This window comes from Salvelinus fontinalis, chromosome 37 (assembly GCF_029448725.1).
Source record: "Salvelinus fontinalis isolate EN_2023a chromosome 37, ASM2944872v1, whole genome shotgun sequence".
In the NCBI taxonomy this organism is placed as follows: domain Eukaryota; kingdom Metazoa; phylum Chordata; class Actinopteri; order Salmoniformes; family Salmonidae; genus Salvelinus; species Salvelinus fontinalis.
The window spans coordinates 11,691,337-11,714,770 of NC_074701.1; the positions used below are offsets into that span (position 1 = coordinate 11,691,337).

Sequence of the window (23,434 nt, forward strand, 5' to 3'; positions counted from 1 at the left end):
TGCCCCAAGCATGTCTCTTCTTCTTATTGGTGTCCTTTTTAGTCGTGGTTTCTTAGCAGCAATTCAACCTTGAAGGCCTGATTCACGCAGTCCCCTCTGAACAGTTGATGTTGATGTGTGTCTGTTACTCTGAATTCTGTGACTCATTTATTTGGGCTTCAGTCTGAGGTGCAGTTAACTCTAATGAAAGCCTCTGTGGTAGAGGTAACTCTGGGTCTTCCTTTCCTGTGGCGGTCCTCAGAGTCAGGTTCATCATACCGCTTGGTTTTTGCAACTGCACTTGAAGCAACTTTCAAAGTTCTTGACCTTTTCTGGGTTGCCTAACCTTCATGCTTCCATATGTGTTATTTTATAGTTTTGATGTCTTCACTATTATTATACAATGTATAAAATAGTCAAAATAAAGAAAAATCCTTGAATGAGGTGTGTCCAAACTTTTGACTTGTGCTTATATACTAACCGTTCAAAAGATTGGGGTACCTTAGAAATGTGCCTGTTTTTTTTTTAAAGAAACACCTTTTTTTCCCATAAAAATAATATAAAATTGATCAGAAATAGTGTGGACATTTGTTTAATGTTGTAAATGACTATTGTCACTGGAAACTGCTTTAAAAAATATATATATAAATTTTATGGAATATCTGCATAGGCGTACAGAGGCACATTATCAGCAACCATCACTCCTGTGTTCCAATGGCACATTGCGTTAGCTAATCCAAGTTTATCATTTTGAAAGGCTAATGGATCATTAGAAAACCCCTTTGCAATTATGTTAGCACAGCTGAAAACTGTTGTGCTGATTTTAAAGAAGCAATAAAACTGGCCTTTAGACTAGTTGAGTATCAGCATTTGTGGGTTCGATTACAGGCTCAAAATGGCCTGTAAAAGTGATTAAGAGAGAGTTATTGATAAATCATAATCAGATTTTACATGTCCATTTAAATCCTTTGTAAATCCACTTCACAATGGGCTATTAACTCAAATGTTACGGTCATCAAATACATTACCATTACAATGTTTGGTATTGATATCTTAAAAATAAGGAAACTATTAACAATTCAGTTTTGTGACTCTGTAACGCTAATTCTTAAAATAATCATAAAAAAATCGTCTTCCAATGGACTTAGTCAGATTCACTCAAAATGTAATCTTTGAACTCATCACAATAATCCCTGAAGAGTTTGATAATATAACGTTATTGCAGTCAAAGATGGCCACACTATACCAGTAGATCAGGGGTCTCCAACTTTTTCTAGCATGCGAGCTATTTACATTTTTTGAATCTCTTTTTTTTCTTCTATCTTTCAAATAAGCACATTCTTCTCCTCTCCTCTGCAACACTTCCCTGGGTCCTTAGTGCACTACTTTCTCCTTCATGCTATGTAAAATAATGGTTAATTAACAACTCTTAGGGGGGCCCTATAAAATATCTGATTTTGTTTTCTCCCAAATTCTGTTTTTATTTTTCTGAGCCCAAAAAAATGTTTCGCACTCAAATGTACAATTGTTCATAGAGAAACAACGGAATTGGCTGTTCTGAGTCCATGTTGATGCTTAAATCACATCAGAATACAAATATTTTTAGGTCTTGGAAGATAAATAACACATTTTGATTTTTGTTGTGTATTAATTCCCCTTGAATTGCGCAACTGGACCGTTTTATTTCTGCATCTACAAGTAGGCATGGGCGGTATCCAGTTTTCATACCAACCTTGTGCCATGCCGGGATATTTGGTAATACCGGCACTGAGCAGAAGGGGTGCATATTGTATTTAGAAGATTAGCAATGCTAACAAGTTCATGTCATATCCCATAGAGAATGCTAACTAAATGCTAATGAGTGCATTGCAAACATTTTATACTGTCTCTGACCTAATGTATTTTCAGTACAGACGTGCCAGCTCAAAGGTATACAAGTAACTCAAATTATTTTTTACAGTTTGCTGCACACACAAAATGCATATTAGACTGCATTCTCTGCTGTTACCAAGTAAAACTTGATTTTGGAAGAAGCTGACCACTTTAGCTAAATTAGCAAACAAAATGCACAACTTTTAGCATTGTTTTGGACAGTTAACTTAATAGTTGTAAGATATCTAGCTGATAAACATTTAGTTGTGAATTCCACACTCTTGATAGATCACCTGGCTGCACAACAGTGAGCGACTTAAGGCTCCAGTCTCTCGTTTTTGTGTGCTTGTAAACAAGCATCACGTGACTGGAGACTACCAGTCAGGTTCATAATGAAAAATTGTGACAGGTGAAATTAAATATGCACTCTTTATCTCCCAACTTATTGCACAAGTTGACTGTAGATATTTACTTAAATGGAGCTACAAATATTCACATTCATAAAAACTTCAAAAAATTTGTTTCAACGCTATTGAGGGTATTTAAAAACCATCCTGTGGCAATTTTGAAATACCCCGGTATACTACCCAAGCCTACTAGCGAGTGAGAAATGTGTTGTCTAATGTGCCAGTCTAGCGATGGTTCTGTACTGCTGCTGCTCATTTCATGGCAAAGTATGCAAAGTATGCAAATAACAAATAATAGATACAAATTATATACTTACTCATGATATAGTGTTGAAGTCGGAAGTTTACGTACACTTAGGTTGGTGTCCTTAACTCGTTTTTCAACCACTCCACAAATTTCTTGTTAACTATAGTTTTGGCAAGTCAATTATCTACTTTGTGCATGACACATGTAATTTTTCCAACAATTGTTTACAGACAGATTATTTCACTTATAATTCAATCACAATTCCAGTGGGTCAGAAGTTTACATACACTAAGTTCACTGTGCCTTTAAACAGCTTTGAAAATTCCAGAAAATGATGTCATGGCTTTAGAAGCTTCTGATAGGCTAATTTAAATAATTTGAGTCAATTGGAGGTGTACCTGTGGATGTATTTCAAGACCTACCTTCAGACTCAGTGGCTCTTTGCTTGACATTATGGGAAAATCAAAAGAAATCAGCCAAGACCTCAGAAACAAATTGTACACCTCCCCTAGTCTGGTTCATCCTTGGGAGAAATTTCCAAACGCCTGAAGGTACCACGTTCATCTGTACAAACAATAGTACGCAAGTATAAACACCATGGGACCATGCAGCCGGCATACCGCTCAGGAAGGAGATACCTTCTGTCTCCTAGAGATTAACGTACTTTGGTGCGAAAAGTGCAAATCAATCTCAGAACAACAGCAAATGACCTTGTGAAGATGCTGGAGGAAACGGGTACAAAGTATCTATATACACAGTAAAACGAGTCCTATATCGACATAACCTGAAGAAGGAAGAAGCCACTGCTCCAAAACCGCCATTAAAAAAAGCCAGACTATAGTTTGCAAATGCACATGGGGACAAAGATTGTACTTTCTGGAGAAATTTCCTCTCGTCTGGTGAAACAAAAATAGAACTGTTTGGCCATAATGACCATTATTATGTTTGGAGGAAAAAGGGTGAGGCTTGAAAGCCGAAGAACACCATCCCAACTGTGAAGCACGGGGGTGGCAGCATCAAGTTGTGGGGGTGCTTTGCTGCCGGAGGGACTGGTGCACTTCATAAAATAGATGGCATCAAGAGAAGGAAAATTATGTGGATATATTGGAGCAACATCTCAAGACATCAGTCAGGAAGCTCTTGGTTGCAAATGGGTCTTCAAAATGGACAATGGCCTCAAGCACACTTCCAAAGTTGTGGCAAAATGGCTTAAGGACAACAAAGTCAAGGTATTGGAGTGGCCATCACAAAGTCCTGACCTCAATCCTATAGAAAATGTGTGGGCACAACTGAAAAAGTGTGTGCGAGCAAGGAGGCCTACAAACCTGACTCAGTTACTCCTGCTCTGTCAGGAGGAATGGGGCAGAATTCACACAACTTATTGTGGGAAGCTTGTGGAAGGCTACCTGTAACGTTACACCCAAGTTAAACAATTTAAAGGCAATGCTACCAAATACTAATTGAGTGCATGTAAACTTCTGACTCACTAGGAATGTGATGTAAGAAATAAAAGCTGAAATAAATCATTCTCTACTATTATTCTGACATTTCACATTCTTAAAATAAGGTGGTGATCCTAACTGACCTAAGACAGGGAATTTCTACTAGGAATAAATGTCAGGAATTGTGAAAAAGGTTTAAATGTATTTGGCTAAGGTTTATGTAAACTTCCGACTTCAACTGTACTTCTACCAGGTAAGCCTACTTTGTAGTTAACATTTTAATTGAGAAGGTTTTGGGGCAAGTATTTCTGTCAACCCACAAGATGGTTATCACATCAACTGGCTACACACGAAGTGATAGACAAATGTGCGCACCACACAGACCGATGGGCAATATTGCTGGAAACTAATTGTCAGATATTGTTTCATTTGGCTTTTTTAGCCAATAGTGGCTAACCAGGGGTGGGATAATGTTGCGTTGATAGTAGCTGGGAAATTGCAGTGTCTGATACTTTTTGAGATTTGTTTATGACACGTTAAAATTTCATGTACTTTCAGAGTTGTTTGCCGAGCTACTCATAGGTGGGCTGCTAGTTACTGGTAGCTCATGATTGACCTGTTGGAGACCCCATGCAGTAGAATATGCTAAAAATACTATTCATGAACCATATGACAAATTACACCAAATTTGGAATGTAGGTACATGTCTTAATGTAGTTTGAAAAGCTAAGGGATTAGTCAAAAGATGGCTGAGTTATTGACACCAGAAAAATGATTTTACCACTGTAAATCTACTACACAGTGGCCTATCAACTTAACTTGTCATCGCGATCATGGATGTCCCTAAAACAAACCAAAAACAAGACAACTATGAACTCATTCTTTACATATGTAACGCTAATGTTCAAAATCTGCGATCATCTTCTCATGAACCATAAGTCAGATTCACTCCAGATTTTTTTTTTTACTTGTTAGTCTTTAATGGTTTTGAGAGAAATTGTTGCTTAAAAAAATATTATGGCCGCTTTATACCAATAGATGCTAGAAATCACTATAGATGTCGGTGGTACTATAGGATACTAGTGCAAAAGCAATTGATCAAGTGGACTTTGTCTCATGCAAATGAATGTTAGGTTTATATTATGCAGATTACCAATGTAAAATAGCTCCAACATGAGTGCTTGTTTTGCTATCCAACTGTGTCCTTTCTTTCATCCCGTGAAGCCTGTTCATTGCTGCTCACAGCTATATTTTGCATTATTTTCCTGTGTTAAGAAAGGGTGTGCGTCGTGTAGGTGCGTGCTACTTTGCCTGTTCTTTTATTAGCCTAAGTTCAGTTTTCCTCCATGATGAAGTTGCTCTGTATAAAACTTTAGTTATGCATGAGGTTTGATTAACACACTGAAGCTTAGCCTGGCAACGGATGCAGTACAGTCGCTAGTGAAAGTCTACACACACCTTGCACAGTATTCACATTTTGCTAAAAAGGAATATATTGAGATTTTTTTTCTACAGAACCTACTGCACATTTTCAAAGTGAAAGAAAAATTCTAGAACATTTTCCAAATAAATACAACATTTTGTGTATGTCTGCACACCCCAGAGTTAGTAGTTGGTGGAAGCACTTTTGGCAGCCATTACAGCGATGAATCATTTTGAATCACAGGAGGTTGGTGGTAACTTAATTTGGGAGGATGGGCTTGTGGTAATGAGTGGAATGGTTTCAAACACATGGTTTGATGCCATTTGCTCCGTTTCAGCCATTATTAGGAGCTGTCCTCCACTCAGCATCCTCCACTGTTTTGAACAATTTTCTACCAACTTTGCGTGACTCTTAGGGCAATGTTTATCCATTGTTTTTGTTAACATTGCTTAAGCTTAGTAAATTTGGTGGGAGTCATTGTTGGACAGCAATATTTAAGCCTTGTCTCTTATTTTCAAGCAAATTTAAGTCAGGACTGAGGCTGGACCACTCGGGAACACTCAACACTTCTTGGGAAGCTTTGGAATTAAGATTTGTGTAATTGTCCCGCTGAAAAATAAGACTCTATTCCAGGGTTTTCAGAAGACAGAGGTGGGTTTTCCTCAAACTTTTTAACTGGGCGTTGCTCCCTTCATAATTATTTCGATCCCAACAAACTCCTGAGTCCCTGCCAGTGACAAGCATACCCATAACATGGTGCTGCCACCACAATGATTCACAGCTGTGATGGCTGTCAAAGGTGCTCCTACCAAGTATTAACTACGGGGTGTGAAGACATACGCAATCAATAAGAATAACTTTCTTTCTATTGCTTTTTCATTACAAGTAACTATGTGCTTCACATCATAAAATAAAAGTACTAATGAAGAAACAAAGACCGGAGGGAGGAGAATGAAAAAAGATCATTGAAATGATACATTAAAAGCATCTATATAAACGTATTCAGTAGGGTTTTAAAACTAGGCACTGAATTTGCAAGCCTGATTCTAGGGGCCCTAAGGGCATTTGCCATGTCTCCTTTCATTTTCAACCTAGACTTTGGCATGGTCAACAGTGCCAGAGGATCTCAGGCTGCGTCCTGGCTCATAGGCTGCGTCAGGCTGCGCCCTGCACTTATTTTGTTATTTGGAAAATGTTATTTTTTAAATAATTTTCTTTCACTTTTAAAATGTGTAGTAGATTGTAGATCTGTATGAAAAGAAATCTCTTATACACAGTACCAGTCAAAGTTTGGATACACCTACTCATTCAAGGGTTTTTCTTTATTTTTACTATTTTCTATGTTGTAGAATAATCAACACTATGAAATATCACATATGGAGAGAGAATTGTTTAACAATTCTAAATATATTTGAGATTCCTCAAAGTAGCTACCCTTTGCTTTGATGCCAGTTTTGCACATTCTTGGCATTCTCTCAACCAGCTTCACCTGGAATGCTTTTCCAACCGTCTTGAACTAGTTCCCACACATGCTGAGCACTTGTTTCCTGATTTTCATTCACTCTGCGGTCTAACTCATCCCAAACCATCTCAATTGGGTTGAGGTCGGGTGGTTGTGGAGGCCAGGTCATCTGATGCAGCACTCCATCACTCTCCTTCTTGGTCAAATGGCCCTTCTAACGGCCTTCCCCAGCCAAACCCGGACGACGCTGGGGCAATTGTGCGCTGCCCTATGGGACTCCCAGTCACGGCCGGATGTGATGCAGCCTGGATTCGAACTAGGGACTGCAGTGATGCTTCTTGCACTGAGATGCAGTGCCTTATACCGCTCTGCCACTCGGGAGTGATATCCTGTTTATGGGTCAGATGTATAGAGACAATTTTGAGAATGGGGAGCAGGTACAATGGCAGGTAGTCTGTATCCCACATGCTGGATATCCTATGTGGTGTATTAACACAACACTAAAAACAGTAGTGGAGTGGTCTGATAGAGGAGATGCTGTGTGTGGGGGGGTAATCTCCTCAGGTTTATATTCCATTAAGGCAGAACGTAGCAAAACGTTTTGCCATGGAAAAGTAAAATGAGCGTTTCTTATCGGCCTAATGAACCCCCCTCTGACTGTGAATGATGCCCCTCGCTCTCTGTGTTTAGGATCAGAAGAGTGCATGGTGGTGGAAAAAGAGGTGAGCGGAATGAAAAGCTCAGCGTTTTTAAGTGTTTACCGTTTGTACCAAGTGGGCAGATTTTTATCTGCTACGGCAGTGCCGGATCCAGAGAGGGGGGAATAACGCTATTGAATGCTCAGCCGAATGCACGACAATAGCACTGCTGTGCAAACAATGTGGCCCCACGGCTAGAGCAGTGGACTCACAGGACACAGCTGCCAAGGGCTAGGTCTAACCTGAACTCCTGTGTTGCTCGCACACTGTATGTCACTCCGTTACTTGCCTACACCCTGTCATTCCCTCACTTGCTGATTTACTCACTCGCCTACGACAAAAATCTTTTAGGATAAAAATGATCTGCTAGAATGTCTCTGATTCTAAGGTCACTAGTATCGACACAGGCTCCGTATTGGAACAGTCTCTCCATCAATGAACCAGGAAGTGGGCCAGAATAAGGTCACTAAATCAGCTCTGTAGTCTGGGCCAAAATGTATACCAAATGGCCCTAAACTTTATAGGCTGAAATCCATACGGAGCGAACTCCTCAATGCCCCTCCCTCCTTCAACTCACTAGGAACTTTTGATTCAGATGAATGTAGGCTTTATAGCACCTATTGAGTAGAATATGATGGACTAATTCTACTGGGGCATCCGAGTGGCACAGTGGTCTAAGGCACTGCATACAGTTGAAGTCGGAAGTTTACATTCACTTAGGTTGAAGTCATTAAAACTCGTTTTTTTTAACCACTCCACACATTTCTTGTTAACAAACTATAGTTTTGGAAAGTCATACTTTGCATGACTCAAGCCATTTTTCCAACAATTGTTTACAGACAGATTATTTAACTTATAATTCATTGTAACACAATTCCAGTGGGTCAGAAGTTTACATACACTAAATTGACTGTGCCTTTAAACAGCTTGGAAAATTCCAGAATATAATGTCATGGCTTTAGAAGCTTCTTATAGGCTAATTGACATAATTTCAGTCAATTGGAAGTGTACCTGTGGATGTATTTCAAGGCCTACCTTCAAACTCAGTGCCTCTGCTTGACATCATTGGGAAATCAAAAGAAATCAGCCTAGACCTAAAAAAAAAAATGCGGACCTCCACAAGGGGTTCATCCTTGGGAGCAATTTCCAAATGCCTGAAGGTACCACGTTCATCTGTACAAACAATAGTATGTAAATATAAACACCATGGGACGACGCAGCCGGCATAACACTCAGGAAGGAGACACCTTCTGTCTACTAGAGATGAACATACTTTGGTGCGAAAAGTGCAAACCAATCCCAGAACAACAGTAAAGGACCTTGGATAGATGCTGGAGGAAACAGGTACAAAATATCTATATCCACAGTAAAACGAGTCCTATATCGACATACCCTGAAAGGCCGCTCAGCTGTAAAACTGGCATAAATAAGCCAGACTATGGTTTGCAACAGCACATGGGGACAAAGATCATACTTTTTGGAGAAATGTCCTCTGGTCTGATGAAACAAAAATAGAACTGTTTGGCCATATTGACCATCCTTATGTTTTGAGGAAAAAGGGGGAGGCTTGCAAGCTGAAGAACACCATCCCAACCGTGAAGCACGGGGGTGGCAGCATCATATTGTCGGAGTGCTTTTCTGCAGGTGGGACTGGTGCACTTCACAAAATAGATAGCGCCATGTGGAAGGAAAATTATGTGGATATATTGAAGCAACATCTCAAGACATCAGTTAGGAAGTTAAAACTTGGTCGCAAATGGGTCTTCCAAATGAACAATGACCCCAAGCATACAACAGTCAAGGTATTGGAGTGGCCATCACAAAGCCCGGACCTCAATCCTATAGATAATTTGTGGGCAGAACTGAAAAAGTGTGTGTGTGAGCAAGGAGGCCTACAAACCTGACTCATTTACACCAGCTCTGTCAGGAGGAATGGGCCAGAATTCACCCAACTTATTGTGGGAGGCTTATGGAAGGCTACCCAAAACATTTGACCCAAGTTAAACAATTTAAACGCAATGCTACCAAATACTAAATGAGTGTGTGTAATTTTCTGACCCACTGGGAATGCGATGAAAGAAATGAAAGCTGAAATAATTAATTCTCTCTACTATTATTCTGACATTTCACATTCTTAAAATAAAGTGGTGATCCTAACTGACCTAAGACGCAGGGAATTTTTACCATGATTAAATGTCAGGAATTGTGAAAAACTGAGTTTTAATGTATTTGGCTAAGGTGTATGTAAACTTCTGACTTCAACTGTATCTACCTCCATCACTCCAGTATCCCTGCACATATGTACATGTACATATGGTATTGGAAGTGACTTTATAAATATTTCCTGTAAATAGTATGTTTACTTACACAATAAAGTATTTCATATTTACTATTCTTATTTGTCATGTTTTTTTCTTCTAGTAATAGATTGTTATTGATTATTGTATTGTTGTGTTTTGAGTTTGCAAGAACTGCATTTCACTGTACTTGTGCATGTGACATTGAAAACATGTAACTTGAAAAGAAGGAATGAAAATGAACTATTATATTATCTTTATTATTACTATAACCTGCCGTTTTAAGAAATCAATTGTGAACCATTTGTGACATGCTACAGGCTGGCAAAAGCACTCAGAACCCCCCCCCCCCCCCCCCCCAGCTGATGGGTTAACTGATAGTAAACTGTATTAGCCTATCGTAAACAAATGCCTGCTTGCACTTTTTGCTGGCTGTGTATCCATCTACCGGGTTGTTGTCCTTCCCAAAATTGGGAATTTCACAATGGTGTTTTTCATATTTCTCCGGTTAGGTCCTACGTGAGCCATTTTCGCGTGAGCTAGGCTAGCCAGGGAAAGTACACTTGAACTAATTATCACATGGGGGGATGAAACATACATTTCAGCACCACACAAATAAAGGACAGTTCCCTGATCCACTGCATGTGTGGCTGGTAGCCTAGATGTCTGCCTCACCAGTCACAGAATGGAATTTGCAACACAACAAGCTTTTAAGTTTGTAAAATAATACACTTTTCTAATGGTTTAAAACGTTTCCGACCCGCAACCATAATTGTTCTGAACCGTGAGCCGACCCACGGGTTGAAATAATGTTTTCATTCCACACGCCAGTTGATTTTGTATATATATTTTTTTGCTGGTTAACCGCCGGGAACCGTGGGTCAGCTAGCCAGGAGAACTGAATCAACTGATTCGTCACACACACACTCCTAACTTCAAAATAGCCCACTCTGGAAATGAAACATCTTGAGTGTTTTGAGGATAGAGCACACTCTCAAACCACGACATTCTTGGCACTAGTTTCATCGACTCTTGATTTTTCTAGGTGTGTCCCTACTCTTGAAATCCTCTGCTATTTACATTCCTTTCAGACCAACACACATCTGCGAGTTTCCCATGGTTCATGCTGTGTAATATCAGGCAGTATGGTCTATGATTGTCTTCTTTGACTTGGGCATGAGAGTTGTAAGAGGCCCTCATTTAGTTGAAACCCTGCTCTCTCCTTATCAGGGTCACTGCTGAACTTTCAACATATGGATACGGTTGTATGTGTTTGTGCATCTGTGTGGATGATGAGTGTTCCTTATCCTCTCACAAGTCATCAACATAAAATCACTTATCTCCAAGCTCGTCTTAAATAACTTTCAGTGTCCAATAGTAGGGATGTTGTTGTGCTCTACTTTGATAACCAACAGATAAGATGTCTAACCTCTGACCCCTCTCTTCTCTTGCAGGACCGGAATCGGCCCTTTGATGCATTTAGCTTGCACTCTTTGGAGAATTCCTTAATGGATATGATAAGGACTGATCATGACAAAGGTAAACCACACCTTGCTGGTGGCCCACCAATGAGTGTCGCTGATATTATATGGAGGAATCATTTTGCAGGTTAGGAATATTCATACATCTATGTTTTTTATTTTAGGCTTCATGGGAATCATCTTTTGATAGAACTTTATTGACATTTTTTGTTTTTGCACTATTTGCCTTTATCACCAATACAATCTAGTTTTTGCGATCGTAGGTTTTATACGATAAATTAACCACTGGCCTAACCTGCAAAATCGGACACAATTTTCTTGCACTCTGTGTATGGTGTATGCTTTTTTTGATATTCCTTACAAGCTGCTTCTGCATTTTCTTCTGACTTTAATCAAATACTCATGATTACATTTTTGCTTCTGTTTCCCGGGTTAATATTGTGGTCGGTCACATGTAAAAAAATATATTTATATTGATGGCACTTGTGTCATGGTATATTGCAATGTTTTGAGTGACCGTGTGTGATTGATTGTTCACGTGTGTGTGTGCTCCTTTGCGTGCCTTTTTGAAGGTGTGTGTGTTTGCGTGTGAACCATTTATTTATTACTACCGGAATCATTGACAGACTTTTATTTGGTGCCGTTATGGCACAGTGACGGTTCTAGTCAGATTGTATTTGTTCCTGTTATTAAGTTGGGAGGAAGGATGTTGGAGAAAGTGAAATTGGTATGAACCCGAGCTAAAGTTACCCCTTATAGGCTTCTCCTCTGCCGGATGACCATAACATTTGAGTCAAACTCATTTGGGGTCAAAGAAATGGGTTCAAATGTGTCTGTTGGATTGCTGGGAACATACGAGTAAAATGCAACTCTAAAGGCTGGCATAGAGATTCTTTGATACAAAGAAATATCAAAGCAATTATTCCAATGCCTTATTTCCGAGAAACACAAAGGTAGCCCTTGGTCTACCTTTATCTGAGCAGAGAGAGTTCACTGTGAAAAGCAACATGTGGTTTTGTCATGGAGAGACTCTCCAAATTCTTTGAACAGCACATGTTTGTCACATTGTATGTCGCAGACTCAGATTCCTTGGGATAATTCTGTTAGTTCACATGCCTATTATGAGAACTGACTCCATTGCGTTCAGATCCCTATTGCCCCCTGGCATGTTCAGTGTTGTTTTCTTAGCCTGCCAGACAATGGAAACAGTTGGGGGGGGGGGGGGGGGGGGTTATGAGTAGTGGCCTGCTGCTTTCTTATGCATAGATTCGGTTTTTCAATATTGTGTCAGGAGAGGATTGTTTTATCACCGCAAAGGTCGTCCCGGGCAGGCTCGACTTCACTGGAACTAGAGGGAGGAGATGGAGACTTCTCCTGAAAATGTTCCCTTGTGGGAGAGAGAGGAGGATGGTTCCACATTCCTGGCCCAGCACTGTTTACTCCCCTTCCTCATGTCATCAGCGTGTGGCTGCCTTCAGAGAGGCGTGCTGCCGCTTGGCCTGTCACAGAGCAGGTCTTCCCTGTTGGTGTCCTCCTCCCCTCCCTCGGCTCCACTGGCTTTGGCTGCCAGTGGAACCTAATACAGCAAGGCACAGGACAGCCATCTATTTGTGCTGTCTTGCCAACGGTTATTGACAATGGCCATTGACTCTGAACATAGGAGTTAGCAAGACTGCACAAACAGATCTGGGACCAGGCTAAGGGACAGCTACCAAGATCAGTCACTTGCCCTCGAGTACAATTATGTGCAGAAGATATGGTCCTGGCAGAAGAAATAGTGGGTGTACGCCATACCATTAAAACTGAGACTTTCACAATAATTAACACAAAATAGCACGAAAGCTATAGGCTATTAGACATTATTTAGCATTACCGCATGAAAAATGTGTGAATTGACTTAAAATCCAGTGATATACGCTTCTAATTGTGTTATGGTTAGAGGAGAACACTTACCGTTTGCCAAGGCAGAGATGAGTGGCAGAGACCGAGGCGGAGCATTGGACGCACTTATTCAGGCTACAAATGTAGGCCTAATGACAATCTCCGAATTTCATTACAATACATGTGCAGGTGTTTTATGACTGCTGTGTCTTTTTAATTCATCAAATTGCGGCTGCATTGTTTGGATGCTGGAATTATTTTGTGAGTGGACGACCGTTCATGGGTAGCATGGGAAGTGATTGACAATCAGATGAGAGCCTCATGACTGTTTCGTGTTTATGCCAATGCCACATTAAAAGGTAATAGGTGTTAAGTGGTATGACAAATCTTTACTAGGCCCGCAGTGATCATATGAAATGAATAGGGATTCTATATTCTATGATTACACCTAGGCTATGGAAAACAATTGTACGGTTTTCTTGTCCCGGGCAGAAATTACAACTATTTTCACCCCTGCTTGCACTTTGCTTATCCATTCCTTGTGTTATTATCTCAAAGTGATGCTGACTCAATGTTGCTGTTGCAGTCATTTAGCTGTGGCGCTACGCCACGCCAAAAATAATTGCAAAAAAATATGGAACACGAATGAAAAGAAAAAAATTTCCTCAGGCGCATTTTGAAGATGCTAGAACAGTCCACATTTACTTTTCCTCAGCAAACAAAACGAGTAATGAATAGAAAAATCAGGCAACCCTATAGTAGAATAGTTTATCTATTTACGTAGTCGGCTTCTTGTTTTTTTCCCTATGCAAGAAAAATGCTCCTCGAGGCACATGAGCGATAGGGAGGGGAACGTGCATGACAGTCAATGCACAACAATTGTTGCAATTGCTGGGAAAACAGCAGTTTTAATTCTTAGTTTATTTATTTATTTCTCAACTCCTAAATATTAGCGAACTACACCATTTTAAACCAAGGTTTTTTAGAAGCAACACAGCCTCCGCAGAGTCCCCAAAAACCGGATGTTCTGCTTTTCGAGGGAAATGGAAAGAGAGCCTGTGACCCAACTTCCGCTTTTGGATGTTAACAAGGCGACACTCCATCTTCACTCTTCCTCCACATTTACTAGATTGATTGAACAGTGCAGAAGAGAACCTCCTCGTCAAGACCAGAATGTAGGAGATCTAGTTCAGGCGTTTATTTTACGCCCGCTATGTTAGGCTGTCAGCAGTATGGTTAGCAGCAGCATAGTTAACACTTAGCAATTAGCTGTGAGTGCATAGGGGAAAGTGGGACTAAATGTAACAGGGTCAATTGTAGGGTAACTTGGGGGTGAAATGCCACCATACCTCAATCATTTTTCTTTTCACTTAAAAATTGTGAAACAGATTACATTTTTTGTAGAGCAAGAGTAGTGGCAACCAGAAAAAGTGTTGGGGGTGACATGAAGTGGTTTCTGTGAGAAGTACAGGAAGGGGTCTCATTACCCCGGGTGGCAGGTTACCCTAGCAGGTAGACCTACATTATATTCACTGTGTTTATGCAAGTTCCTTGGGACTAAAATGAATCAATAGGATGCTAACCAGTTAACATATAATAATTGGGATCTAGCTAATGATTATCCCAATGAGGTAAATGCATATAGGCAACCCCATGCGTCAGCCTATTTATTTATAGTCGCTATGCTGCATCATTTGGGCTACAGATGATAATGCTTCTTGCTAATAGCATACCTGATAATATGGACCATACAATCATTTTTGGATGTGGAAATATACCTGCTGGAGCGAGTGCTACGGGTGGGTGTTACTATGGTGACCAGTGAGCTGAGATAAGGCGGGGCTTTACCTAGCAAAGACTTATAGATATAACCCGGAGCCAGTGGGTTTGGCAACGAATATGTAGCGAGGGCCATTTGAATTCATTTTGGAGTAGAATGTCCTTTTTAAAAACTCACCAGAACTGAGCTTCTCAGTCCTTCCAATGTTCTCGTTGACAAATTAATCGAACACACCACCCCACTAAACTGTCATGCTTGCCGTCATTAATTGTTCTTTCAAAGACATTTCTGTAATACCTAGCATTTTAATCCTGATTAAAAAAAAAGTTTTATTAGTCACATGCGCCGAATTCAACAGGTTACACCTTACAGTGAAATGCTTGCTTACGAGCCCCTAACCAACAATGCAGTTTCAAAAAATACACATAAGAATAAGAGAAAAGTAACAAGTAATTAAAGAGCAGCAGTGAAATAACAATAGTGAGACTATATCTAGGGTGGTACCGATACAGAGTCAATGTGTGGGGCCACCGGTTATTTGAGGTAGTATGTACATGTAGGTAGAGTTATTAAATTGACTATGCATAGATGACAAGAGTGTAGCAGTGGCGTAAAGAGGGGATGAGGGGGGTGGAGGGCACTGTAAATTTTCTGGGTAGCTATTTGACAAAATGTTCAGGAGTCTTATGGCTTGGGGTTAGAAGCATCTTGGACCTAGACTTGGCTCTCCGGTACTGTTTGCTGTGCAATAGCAGAGAGAACAGTCTATGACTAGGGTGGCTGGGGTCTTTGACAATTTTTAGGGCCTTCCTCTGACATCGCCTGGTATAGAGGTCCTGGGTGACGGGAAGCTTGGCCCCAGTGATGTACTGGGCCGTTCGCACTACCCTCTGTAGTGCCTTGTGGTCGGAGGCCGAGCAGTTGCCATACCAGGCAGTGATGCAACCAGCCAGGATGCTCTCGATGGTGCAGCTGTAGAACCTTTTTGAGGATCTGAGGACCCATGCCAAATATTTTCAATCTTCTGAGGGGGAATTGGCTTTGTCGTGCCCTCTTCATGACTGTCTCGGTGTGCTTGGACCATGTTAGTTTGTTGGTGATGTGGACACCTGAAGCTCTCAACCTGCTCCACTGCAGCACCACTCGATGAGAATGGGGGCGTGCTCGGTCCTCTTTTTCCTGTAGTCCACAATAATTTCCTTTGTTTTGATCACGTTGAGGGAGAGGTTGTTGTCCTTGCACCACACAGCCAGGTCTCTGACCACCTCCTTATAAGCTGTCTCGTTGTCAGTGATCAGGCCTACCAATGTTGTGTCGTCGGCAAACTTAATGATGGTGTTGGAGTCGTGCCTGGCCTTGCAGTCCTGAGTGAACCGGGAGTACAGGAGGGGACTGGGCACGCACCCCTGAGGGGCCCCTGTGTTGAGGATCAGCATGGCGGATGTGTTGTTACCTCCCCTTATCACCTTGTGGCGGTCCCTCCGTAAGTGCAGGATCCAGTTGCAGAGGGAGGTGTTTAGTCCCAGGGTCCTTAGCTTATTGATGAGCTTTGAGGGCACAATGGTGTTGACCGCTGAACTGTAGTCAGTGAATAGCATTCTCACATAGGTTTTCCGTTTGTCCAGGTGGGAATGGGCAGTGTGAAGTGCAATGGAGATTGCATCATCTGTGGAAGTCACTTGCCAGTTGGTCAGTGCATGCCCGGAGTACACGTCCTGGTAATCTGTCTGGCCCTGCGGACTTGAGAATGTTGACCTGTTTAAATGTCTTACTCACATCGGCTGTGGAGAGCGTGATCACATAGTCTTCCGGAACAGCTGGTGCTCTCATGCATGTTTCAGTGTTATTTGCCTCGAAGCAAGCATAGAAGTAGTTTAGCTCGTCTGGTAGGCTCGTGCCACTGGGCAGCTCGGCTGTGTTTTCCCTTGTAGTCTGTAATGGTTTGCAAGTCCTGCCACAAATGACGAGAGTCAGAGCCGGTGTAGTACGATTCAATTTTAGTCCTATATTGACGCTTTGCCTGTTTGATGGTTTGTAAGAGGGCATAATGGGATTTCTAATAAGCTTGCGGGCTCCTTGAAAGCGGCAGCTCTAGCCTTTAGCTCCATGCAAATGCTGCCTCTAATCCATTGCTTCTGGTTGGAGTATGTACTGTGGGGATGACATCATCGATGCACTTATTGATGAAGCCAATGACTGATGTGGTGTACTTCTCAATGCCATTGGAGGAATCGCGGAACATATTCCAGTCTGTCCTAGAAAAACAGTTCACCACTTTTTTTTTTTGATCTAGTCACTGGTGCTTCCTGCTTAAATTTTTGCTTGTAAGCAGGAATCAGGAGGATAGAATTATGGTCAGATTTGCCAAATGGAGGGCGAGGGAGAGCTTTGTATGCAGAGTACAGGTGGTCCAGAGTTCTTTTTCCTCTGGTTGCACATTTAACATGCTGATAGAAATTTGGTAAAATGGATTTAAGTTTCCCTGCATTAAAGTCCCCGGCTGCTAGAAGTGTCGCCTCTGGGTGAGCGTTTTCTTGTTTGCTTATGGCGGAATACAGCTCATTCAATGCTGTCTTAGTGCCAGCCTCTGACTGTGGTGAGTGTTGTTTGGGATTACGATCACATGCGTTGAGTGTGTATGGAGGAGGAAACTGTGTGAGGAATGAGAGGGCATGCAGGGGTGTGTGATGAGAATGGGGGGTTAGACAAGGGGAGTGAATGTGAACCACCCTCTGTCTGGCGGTGAGAAGGGCAAGCCTCTATAGAGTTGACTCTGTGTTTGTAGAGGAGTCAGTCCAGAGACTCAGTCCAGGGAAAGGGAGAGGAGCGGGTGCCACTGACTGCCACTCAATTCTTGTGATCCTCTCCAACTCCTGAATGCTGATTTTAATCCGATCGGAATGGCGTGCATGGGGAATTTACGCTCGGTTTTGAAAGGGAGCAGGCAGGTCTGGGATGGCCTGAACAAACAGGCCCGCTGAGCTCAAGTGTGTAGAGTAAGGGTTAGAGTTAGGCCTCCACCGCTCCATAGACTGACTGGCATATACTGCCACATGCAAATCAGCCGCTCTATTCAAAGCATTCATGTCCACACACATCTGCTGCTCTGCTGTTCTGCCTCACATGGCCTTTCAAATGTGACTGTATGCCTCAGCTACGAATAGACTCCATTGTCAATTTGTGTGCATTTTAATCAACTTGAGCTTTTGAAAATGGCATGTTATGGGTTTAAAAGGTATTTAGTGATGTTTGAATTACCATAAATGTCAGCAGTGCGTAGAAACATGTAGCCTCGTAATAACAAATAGGCCTGCTGTTTGTTTCGAACAAGCTAAAGAGTTTCGCCATTTATACGACTGACTTTTATAGAATAAAAAAATCAGCTCTTGATTGTGTGTGTGGGAGAGGGTCATTCTGGGTTATGTGTGTGGGGTGATGTGGACATTTGCATTGGTTGGATGGAGACTTAAGCCAGTGTGTAGGCTTATTTGACAGATGGGGTCAGTTGCTGTGTAGGACTACATGCTAAAAGAATGGCATCTATGCTGTGGTTGATTAATGAAACGAGTCTTCGAACTGTAAATACACATCTCAACTAGTTTAAGCTCTCCCGTCTCTCTAACTTGAGTACAGATCTATTGAGCAACGCTGTTTGTCTTAGTGTGTTTGTTAATTACAAATCAATAGATAATAAAATGGGCGGCAAGAGTAAGGTTTTATCGAGAGGGAAGCTCGAACTTCAGAGTAGTCAGATGGAGACAGAGCAGTGAAGGCGTCTTTTGGGTCAAAGAGATGTCTCACAGCCTGACCCTGAGGTAAAAGGTCACCCAGACCTTCAGGCTCTCTTGGCCAGGCTGACCGATAACCTGAACTTTACCTAGTCCAGTCAAATGTAGGCTAGGCTACCTCAAATATGCACCTCTAATCATTTGCTCTATCACTGACGACAATAGAGGATGTCTCTGCACTTTAAACAGTCTGCAATCATTCTTGGGAGATGAGATAACGTACTTAGCTTTGTTGGAAGTGGTAAAGGTTAGACACACACACGGACCATTAGCTTAGTTTAGCCTTTGTCCATCCAGCCACTACTAGTACAGTAGTCGATGTGAGAATTTGTATTCTGTGGGCCTTTCGTTGAGGGTATTATGTTCTTTGTAGGGAAATACGTCTCTTAACTCTCATTTTAAGAACATCTAGTGTAAATAAAGCTGTCATTTTCATCCTCTGAGCTTTTCAGACAGTTGGAGCCGTTGCATTTCATTCCCAGTTACCTAAGTGTGAGACTCCGTCCTCGAGCCTGGAGGTGTTTTTGTCAGCAGGGTTAACACTTCCACACCTCCCCGTTGACTTGCCATTCCTCCGCATAGCTGCTGCTTGGGCTTTTTCCAAAGGCAGTCGTTGAGGAGCTTTAATAGATTATTTAATGTGGAGCGGAGGGTAAAAAAAGGTGGCTACGGCAGAGTCGGGGAGAACTGCAGGTGTAAGGCAGTTGCTGATGAGCTCCGCATGGAATCTAGAGGAAGGTTAACCCTTTAAGATCGTAATATGCTGTACAACACTTCTAAATGCAGCCACACGAAAACCAGTCAATTTTGGCTAAACCAAACACACCTAGCCTTTCTAAAAAAATATATATATGTTTTTAAGGGTTAGTCTTAATATAGATCAGAGGTGGTTTGGAGAGATGAGGACACTAGTCTATTACTCTGACCAGTTCCCCAAGTAGTATGCATCAGGTACTGCGTGTACTCTAGCCAGTCCAGTGCTGTAACTGTGTTTTTTGTTTTTTTACTTGGTCCTGGGGATCCAAAGGGATGCACATTTTAGTTTTTGCCTTAGCACTACACCTGATTCAAAATCATCAAAGCTTGATGATGAGTTGATCAATTGGATTACATGTGTAGTGCTAAGGCAATAAACTCCCCAGGACTAGGATTAAGAAATACTGCTCTAACCCAGGGCTATCAAATCTCATTTTGACCCTGGGGCAGCATTCGGTCTTCAACGAGGTCCAGAGGGCCACACTGAAAATGTGTTATAATTTCACGTCGTCAAAATTAGAAAAGAAACCACTGCCTTTTTGGAATTTCCGATGCTCCCTGACGGTCTAGCTTTAATTTCAGTGATTATTAATGAGCTGGACACAGTCAAGAAACTGAATGACTATAGGGCCTTTATCATTTCTCTCTCTTTTTTATATATAGTTGTGTGTGTGTGTGTGTGTGTGTGTGTGTGTGTGTGTGTGTAATCTCCATAGACAAACATTGGCAGTAGAATGACCTTACTGAAGAGCTCAGTGACTTTCAACGTGGCACCGTCATAGGATGCCACCTTTCCAACAAGTCAGTTTATCAAATTTCTGCCCTGCTGGAGCTTCCCCGGTCAACTGTAAGTGATGTTATTGTGAAGTGGAAACTTCTAGGAGCAACAAAGGCTCAGCCATCAAGTGGTAGGCCACACAAGCTCACAGAACGGGACCGGCGACAGTTGAAGCGCCCATTGCGAAAAACTTATCTGTCCTAGGTTGTAACGCTCACTACCAAGTTCCTAACTGCCTCTGGAAGCAACGTCAGCACAAGAACTGTTCGTCGGGAGCTTCATGACATGGATTTCCATGGCCGAGCTGCCGCACACAAGCCTAAGATCACCATGCGCAATTCCAAGTGTCGGCTGGAGTGGTGTACAGCTTGCCGCCATTGGACTTGCATTCTCTGGAGTGATGAATCGCGATTCACCATCTGGCAGTCCGCTGGACGAATCTGGGATTGGCGGATTGCCAGGAGTACGCTATCTGCCCCAATGCATAGTGCCAACTGTACATTTTGGTGTAGGAGGAATAATAGTCTGGGGCTGTTTTTTTATTGTTCAGGCCCCTTAGTTCCAGTGAAGGGAAATCTTAACGCTACAGCATACAATTACATTCTAGATGATTCTGTGATTCCAACTTTGTGGCAACAGTTTGGGGGAGGCCCTTTTCTGTTTCAGCATGACAATTCCCCCGTGCACAAAGCGAGGTCCATACAGAAATCGTTTGTTGAGATTGATGTGGAATAACTTGACTGGCCTGCACAGAGTCCTGACCTCAACGCCATCCAACATCTTCGGGATGAATTGAAACGCCGAATGCAAACGAGGCCTAACTGCCCAACGTCAGTGCCCGACCTCACAAATGCTCTTGTGGCTGAATGGAAGCAAGTCCCTGCAGCATTCTTCCAGCATCTAGTGGAAAGCCTTCCCAGAAGAGTGGGGGCTGTTATTGCAGCAAAAGGGGGAGCAACTCCATTTTAATGCCCATGATTTTGGATTCAGAAGTTTGACGAGCAGGTGTCCACATACTTTTGGTCATGGTATTTTTATATATATATTTTAACTTTTTTTTGGTTACTGCATGATTCCATGTGTGTTATTTCGTAGTTTTCATGTAGAAAATAGTAAACAATTAAAAAATATATACACTACCATTAAAAAGTTTGGGCTCACTTAGAAATGTCCTTGTTTTTGAAAGAAAAGCAATTTTTTTTGTACATTAAAATAACATCAAATTGATAATTTTGTTGTAAATGATTATTGTAGCTGGAAATGGCAGATTTTTTTCAATATTAATATAATATATATATGAATATCTTCATAGGCGTACTGAGGCCCATTATCAGCAACCATCACTCCTGTGTTCCAATGGCACGTTGTGTTAGCTAATCCAAGTTTATAATTTTAAAATGCTAATTGATCATTAGAAAACCCTTTTGCAATTATGTTAGCACAGCTGAAAACAGTTGTCCTGATTTAAAGAAGAAAGAAAACTGGCCTTCTTTAGACTAGTTGAGTATCTGGAGCATCAGCGTTTGTGGGTTCGATTACAGGCTCAAAATGGCCAGAAACAAAGTACTTTCTTCAGAAACTCGTCAGTCTATTCTTGTTTTGAGTACATTAGTGTGTCTAGTTTGAGAAACAGACGCCTCACAAGTCCTCAACTAGCAGCTTCATTAAGTAGTACCTGCATACACCAGTCTCAACGTCAACAGTGAAGAAGCAACTCCGGGATGCTGGCCTTCTAGGCAGCGTTGCAAAGAAAAAGCCACATCTCAGACTGGCCAAAAACAAAAGAAGATCAAGATGGGCAAAAGAACACAGACACTGGACAGTGGAGCTCTGCCTAGAGACTGGTGTTTTAACTCTGGGTCTTCCCTTCCTGTGGCGGCCCTCATGAGAGCCAGTTTCATCATAGCGCTTGATGGATTTTGAGACTTTTGAAGAAACTTTCAAATGTCTTAAAGTAATGATAGACTGTTGTTTCTCTTTGCTTATTTGAGCTGTTCTTACCATAATATGGACTTGGTCTTTTACCAAATAGTGTTATCTTCTGTATACCCCCCCCTACTTTGTCACAACACAACTGATTGGCTCAAACTCATTAAGAAGGAAAGAAATTCCACAAATTAACTTTTAAAAAGGCACATCTGTTAATTGAAATGCATTCCAGGTGACTACCACATGAAGCTGGTTGAGAGAATGCCAAGAGTGTGCAAAGCTGTCAAGGAAAAGGGTGGCTATTTGAAGAATCTCAAATATGAACTATATTTTGATTTGTTTAACACTTTTTTTTGTTTTGTTTACTACATGATTACATATGTGTTATTTCATAGTCTTGATGTCTTCACTATTATTCTACAATATAGTAAAAAATAAACAAAAACCCTTGAATGAGTAGGTGTTCTAAAACTTTTGACCGGTACTGTATATTTAACAAATAGCGCCCGAGGAGGTGTGATATATGGTCAATATACCACGACTAAGGGCTGTTCTTATGTGTGACGCAACGTGGAGTGCTTGTATACAGCCCTTAGCCGTGGTATATTGGTCAAATACAACAAACCCTCGAGGTGCCTTATTGCTATTTTAAACTGGTTACTATTTTTGTCATACCAGTGGTATATGGTCTGATATACCATGGCTATCAGCCAATCAGCATGCAGGGCTCAAACCACCGGATCCGTATGTTTGACACCCCTGCTCTAACCAGTATTTCCCACCTCATCCCTATGTTTTGTAATTGCAACAGTCTGCACTTCACCAGAAGTCTGGGGACGAGGGACTTACTGACTTTGTTCTGAAGGAGGCGGATGACATGCATTTCTAGAAATCCCACTGACTCATCACACACACATTCTGAGAATAGCCCCAGGCCTCGCCCTGAGGTCATGCCACTGAATAGGGGACGCAGATGGCTCAGGGCTATTTTAGGGTTTACAGGAGCAACTGTCCACTCGGTTGCCACTAGAATGCCTGGGTCTTAGTTATTAGGCACGAAATGGAAGAAAACGGACTGCAACAGGGAGGGGACTACCTATACGTTTCCAATAAGAAGCCGTCGTTTTCATTTTCTGTTGCACAACGCTTTACTACGTAGTGCCCTAAAGAATACGACCCTGGTTTAGGTACCATGGACCAAGGCTATTTAATAG

General features: G+C 41.6%; 1 pseudogene; it reads left to right on the forward strand.

Annotated features, from left to right (window-relative positions):
- The window catches only part of LOC129836149 (cytoplasmic polyadenylation element-binding protein 3-like), a 64,390-nt pseudogene that overhangs the window by 13,029 nt on the left and 27,927 nt on the right, over positions 1 to 23,434 (forward strand).